Source organism: Stenella coeruleoalba (genome assembly GCF_951394435.1).
Source record: "Stenella coeruleoalba genome assembly, chromosome: 5".
NCBI lineage: Eukaryota > Metazoa > Chordata > Mammalia > Artiodactyla > Delphinidae > Stenella > Stenella coeruleoalba.
This window is the reverse complement of record NC_137150.1, coordinates 73,365,024-73,371,446: the sequence shown is the minus strand read 5'-3', so window position 1 is coordinate 73,371,446 and position 6,423 is coordinate 73,365,024. Positions and strand designations below refer to the sequence as shown.

General features: G+C 45.1%; 1 pseudogene across 1 annotated transcript; it reads left to right on the top strand.

Annotated features, from left to right (window-relative positions):
- Positions 1–1,518: 1,518 nt before the first annotated feature.
- LOC307186363 (14-3-3 protein gamma-like) lies at positions 1,519–4,777 on the top strand (annotated as a pseudogene). The gene is made up of 2 exons: positions 1,519–1,600; positions 3,981–4,777. The product of its transcript is annotated as a 14-3-3 protein gamma-like (transcript).
- Positions 4,778–6,423: the final 1,646 nt, after the last annotated feature.

The window sequence follows — 6,423 nt, the reverse complement described above, 5'->3', positions numbered from 1 at the left end:
CCCACACATTATGTAGCTGGTCCTGGCTATAGTCTGCACATGTGTTACTAAAATTCACAGCGCTCTGCAAAATCATGGAATAAAAATCACAGGGCTTATGGGGAAAATGAGGTTGGGGCACAACACTCAAAAACTTTGTCAATGACACGTAAAACATACACCTAGTTGGGCTTCCCTGGTGGCACAGTGGTTGAGAGTCTGCCTGCCGATGCAGGGGACACGGGTTCGTGCCCTGGTCCGGGAAGATCCCACATGCCACGGAGCGGCTGGGCCCGTGAGCCATGGCCGCTGAGCCTGCGCATCCGGAGCCTGTGCTCCGCAACGGGAGAGGCCACAACAGTGAGAGGCCCGCGTACCGCAAAAAAAAAAAAAAAAAAAAAAAAACTTAAAAATATACACCTAGTTAAAACGCTAGCATGGCTTTACACATTGAATGGTTAAGAAGTTCATCAGGACGATGTTAAGTATGGTACTTTACCTCAAGAAAGACCTGAAGCTGGCTTCTGGATGTGGGTGTTGGAAGGGATCTTGGCTCCTGGACATGGGTGGCTGCGTGTTATGGTGGACGGTCGAGGGTATCAGTTATGCGATTACCAGATGTGGAAGGATATGGTGAACTGAGGTAGCTGGAGGTGTCTGGGGTGTGGCCGTGTGTGTTTTTTGTATTCCCAGGCGGCTTGGTTCATCTGGGTGAAGATTTCTGCTTTCACCTAGTGTTTCCCGAAGATGAAATCATTCATCAGCAAATGTGAAATTTGCAGTAGGTTCAAATTGTTTCCTCATGTATCAATTGCACTGGAACAAATTAGTATTTCTGAGACAATCATTATAGCAGACACGACTGTCCTGTTTTAACGTTTACAGGTACTTACCCATAAAGTCTTCACAGTTCTAACCCGGGAGGTGGTTACTGGGAGAGATTCCCATGAGGGAGTGGTGAGGACTCAGCCTACATGAGGGGCATGGCGGACCTCACAGAGTCTGCCCTCCTGTATACCACATGCTAAATTCTCAAGCTCCCCAGAGAATCCGTAAACAATGAAAACTGCTGCCTTCCAAGGCCCAGCCAGCCTGCTCAGGGCTGATTGCCTAAATGGGCCTCTCACCTAGCCACCCACTTATCAACTGACAAAGAAAATCTAAAAAGAAAATCACAGTTCCCAGAAAATGTTTTCCTCTCCTGCCTTTTAAAAATCCTGTTTTGCTTTTGTTCATTACCAACAGCCTATTTGCTGTCCTGCCTCTTATATGTAAATAAATTACTTGCATGCAGATAACTAACTGTCTCTGAGCAACTCAGAGGTTAAGTAACTTGTCCAGGATTTTGCAGCTAACAGGGGCCAGAGCCAGAGTTAGAACACAGGTCTGTCTCTCTCCACAGCTTTTCACTTTTGCTACTTAACCTCCTCCAACAGTGAAAGCATCTGTAGTTTGAAAGAGAGTGTGCTGGTGGAGCGGTCAGGGCTGGAAAGGCAGATGGAGGTTGGGGGCTTGTGAGAGGCCCAATCCCAGACGGGAATGGCTGTGCCCGGCCCAAGAGACAGGGCTTCGAAGGCCTTTCCACCCTGGAATCTTCTCGACAAGCCCATCAGGGACATGGGTGAGGACACCAGGAGGAGTGCAGGCTAACCCCCCTCTGTCCCATGTGGAGCAGAGTCGGGGTGACAGGGCTTTGTGCCCAGGAAGGAGAGTGGGGCCTGAATCCCCAGCATGGCTGCAGTTTGGGATTATAGGGAATATCCACAGTTGCCTTTTCTCCCATGACTCTTCTGTTTAACTATATGGTCATAACCTGACTGTGACCTGGAGAGTGGCGGAAAAAAAATGAGATTGGAAAATGAGATAACCCTCGCCAACCATAAAGAGTACTTGCTTATCTACATCTGTAGTGTGCATGGTGGGGAGGGAAGAGGCAGAGGGGGCAGTGAGGAAAGAAGAATCACATGCAAAGTCCAAACATTTCAAATACATTTGGCAATATTTTAAAAGAAGGTTAACCTGTATGTAAAACAAAAAGCATAAGTCAACTTGAAAAGCAATTTTAAATAACTAAAGAAAAATATTTGCAACATATTTGCAAGGTATCCTTAATATATAAACATAATATTTATATGTTTATATATATTTACTGTTTATATATTAAATATCATATATTATTATTACAAAGTAATAATAATACTTTAAAATAAAATAAAGATGGGAGCAAAGGACATGAATAAACAAAGAAATACACAGAGGTTTTCAATCCCACCAGTATTTAAAGAAATGTAAAATCAAAACAAGATACCACTTTTTAAAAAAAATCACATTTGTAAAGATTTCAAATTAATGACAATAGCCAGGATTGATGAGCATATGGAGAAGCTCACATTCATAATTGCTCTTGGGATTATAAAAGCGTATATTACTGGACAGTAATTTGTTAATATATAATGAAAATCTTAAGAGTTTACTTCTACTCTTCAAAATTCACTTCTAGGAATTTATCCAAATGAAATTACAGGCCAAGTATACTAAGACATACGTACATAGCAAAAGCTGGAAAGTGCGTAATTGATGACAACTAGAATTTGGTTAAGTTCTTATGATGCATTAGTACAATAAAATATAATGCATTCATTAAAAATAATCTTGTGGAAGAATATACAGCAATCAGGGAAAACAATAAAACAGTGTGCAGTAAAACGTTCACAAAATCGTTTATGCCATGTTATCGCAAAAGTTTTTTAAAGAGCTATATACAACGAGAAAAAAAAAAGAAAGACTTAGGGCTTCCCTGGTGGCACAGTGGTTGGGAGTCCGCCTGCCGATGTAGGGGACGCGGGTTCGTGCCCCAGTCCGGGAGGATCCCACGTGCCGCGGAGCTGCAGGACCAGTGAGCCGTGGCCGCTGAGCCTGCACATCTGGAGCCTGTGCTCCGCAGCGAGAGGGGCCGCAGCAGTGAGAGGCCTGGTTACTGCAAAAAAAAAAAAAAAAATAGACTTGGAATAAAATATACCCCAATATTAACATTGGCATTCTCTGAGTAGTCAGTGACATTCATTCTTTTTGCTTTTTGGTATAGTCAACACTAAGCACTCTTTTATAAGAAAAGAGTAAATGTTTTGTGAGTTTTTAAAACGAAGATTTACCTTCCTAAACGAGTTTTTCTCATCTGACTATTCACAAGAGTTTGAATTCCTTGAGAAGACAGACAGCCACAAGAGTCCCAGACCTGATAGGGCCTTGGGGCCAACTAGAGTGATGCATTCCCCAGGCCTGTGCTGAGCACCAGGCAGTAGGGTCTCATGCGAACAGAGTGGGTCAGCAGTAGCATTTTAAAAAACTCTCTGTGCATGTGCAGAGGAGGACTGCAGCATGAACTATATTCTTATATGGGTTGTAGTTTGGAAAAAAAAAGTTTGAGACCCTATTCTACAGTAGCCCCACCAGGCACTGCCCAGCCCTGGCTGAGCCCTTCTAGTGATGGGAAACTCACTACCTTTGTGCTGGTGTTTGACAGTACAAACTGTTAGACAGATTTCCTTATATTTCATGAGTCCTGGCTTCTCATCATGCCCGATCAGCCCCCAACTCCCTCCTCCAGGGCAACACTTCAGATGTCTGAAGGCAGCCACCAAGTCTCGCTGAGTCCAGGCCTGCCTCCCCACCCCTTCAACTCCTTGACCACCCCCACTCCCAGTTCTGAGGCCCTTGCCTCCCCTGTCTCTTCTTAAGTCATCCTCTCCTCGTCCCCGGTCCATTAAAGTGTCACACACATGCCCATGACCCTCCCCCAAGACTGAAGCCACCATGCCAGGCCATTTTGCTCATTAATGAATCCACAGATTCATTCGATATCATTAAGGGAGCACCCACTGTGTGCCCAGCTCTGTGCTGGGTGCAGGGGAGACCCCCAGAGAAAAAGAAAGACCTGGCAGATGCCTCGCGCCCGGTCCCAGGGTCGCAGCTCTAGCCGCAGCCTGGGTCGGTCCCTCCAGCACCCAGGCTCCAGGCCACCCCGGTCTCCTCGCCCGGCCCGAAACAGCCTGTGAAGACGGTAGACCGCAAGCAACTGGTGCAGAAGCCCGGCTGGTGGAGCAGGCGGAACGCTAGGACCACAGGGCCGCGGCCACGAAGAACGTGACAGAGCTGAAGCAGCCAGTGTCTAGTGAAGAAGGAAACCTTCTCTCTGTGGCCTACAAGAGAGACCCTAGAACGGCTGGGGCACGCCGTTCTTCCTGGAGGGTCATTAGTAGTGCTGAGCAGAAGATATCTGCAGAGGGTAACGAGAAGGTAGACATGGTGCGTGCTTACCGTGAAAAAATAGACAAGGAGCTGGTGTGTCAGGATGAGCTGAGCCTGCTGGATAAATACCCAATCAAGAATTGCCAGGACAGCCAGTATGAGAGCAAAGTGTTCTAACTGAATATGAAAAGGGACTATTACTGCTACCTGGCCAAAGTCTCCACTGGAGAGAAGAGGGCAACCTTCGAGGAGTCATCTGAGAAGACATGTAGCAAAGCCCATGAGGTCAGCAAAGGGCACACGCAGCCCACTCACCCCATTAGATTAGGCCTGGCCCTTAACTACTGCGTTTTCTACTATGAGATCCGGAATGCCACAGAGCAAGCCTGCCACTTGGCCAAGACAACTTTCAATGGCGCCATTGCCAAGCTTGACACTTTCAGTGGAAACTCCTACAGGGACTCGACGCTCATCATGCAGCTCCTCGAGACAACCTAACGCTCTGGACAAGTGATCAGCAAGAGACGCCGGAGGAGAAGGCAGCAATTAAGGCCCCCAGGTGGACTGGCAGTGCACGCTGATGCTACTACTGCACTCTTTATTTATTTTATTTTGCGTGAGCTGGGGATCGTGTTGGGGAGGGAAAGAGAGGGGTGACAGGATGACCTTCTTAAGGAGAAACCCACGACCTGTCCTGACTTTGACATTTTTGCCAAAATACCACTTGTGGAAAGGCAGACTAGCTGTGCTGGTATTGGAACAGCAGCCTCACACTGGCATATGGACGGTTCTGTAGATTAATGCAAGTGGAGCTGTCTTTAACTTGTTGCTAGAAAATGGGGGGGGGGGGTTGGTTTGTTTGTTTTCTTATTAGTCATCAATTTTATACACATCAGTGTATACATGTCAATCCCAATCACTCAATTCATCACACCCCACCCCCAGCCCTCGGCTGCTTTTCCCCCTTCGTGTCCATACGTTTGTTCTCTACATCTGTGTCTCAATTTCTGCCCTGAAAACCGATTCATCTGTACCATTTTTCTAGGTTCCACATATATGCGTTAATATACGATATTTGTTTTTCTCTTTCTGACTTACTTCACTCTGCATGACAGTCTCTAGATCCATCCACATCTCAACAAATGACCCAATTTCGTTCCTTTTTTATGGCTGAATAATATTCCATTGTATATATGTGCCACATCTTCTTTATCCATTCGTCTGTTGATGGGCATTTAAGTTGCTTCCATGACCTGGCTATTGTAAATACTGCTGCAATGAACATTGGAGTGCATGTGTCTTTTTGAATTGTCTGTCTTTCTGTGAATATGGTTTTTGTTCCACAGGCTGCAGGACTGTAGTTCTTTTTGCTTCTGCTGTCTGTCCTCTGGTGGATGAGACTATCTGAGAGGCTTGTGAACGTTTCCTGATGGTAGGGACTGGTGGTGCATAGAGCTGGGGAAAATAGGGTTTTAAGATGAAAAGAAAACTTAAGTGGAATGGCCCTCCTTCAATAAATTCTGTGGTTCCAGTAAGGATTTTTATCTTTAAGAGATATGCTCTTGTCTTTTAAGTTTTGGGTACTTTCTGTCTCATCTGTTTTAGCTGTGCATTTTTTTTCAGGGTGTATGCTACCAGACATGGAATAGTTTAAATCCCAAGCTGATAGACTTAAAACATAAGGTATATTTATTCTTATGGTTTAGGCCTTGCCTGTTTTCAGAAGTTTCTGATTAGTTGACAGCATTAACACTAAATTGCAGTTTACAGTATTTCTGCATTACAGCCATATGTAACATCAAGCCATTGATTGTGTATTTTTCTTCATTTTGGCTTTTACACCCTTAGTTAGCCTACCCAGGTTGGTTTTGCAGTTATCTATCTCCTAGGCGAAAAGGCTTGACCGAGGAGAGTCAACGCTACTTTAGGTTTTGGTTAATAGGTGCTTGGCAGGTGGCTGTGGGATTTTTGTCCTTCTTTATTCTTAACTTAAATCCACCACAAAAATTATGAATCACTTTAACAGAAACACTAAACACCACAAAAATAGAGAAAATTCAGGTTTGTATCTCATTGACTGTGTTGATATTTTCAGAGACATCCTGAGTTTTAAGCTGCCACAGCTCCTTCCTCGGGGGTTACCCTGCCATTTCACTCTTCGCTTGAGTCTTCCCCACTCTATCTTGTGTCCACCGC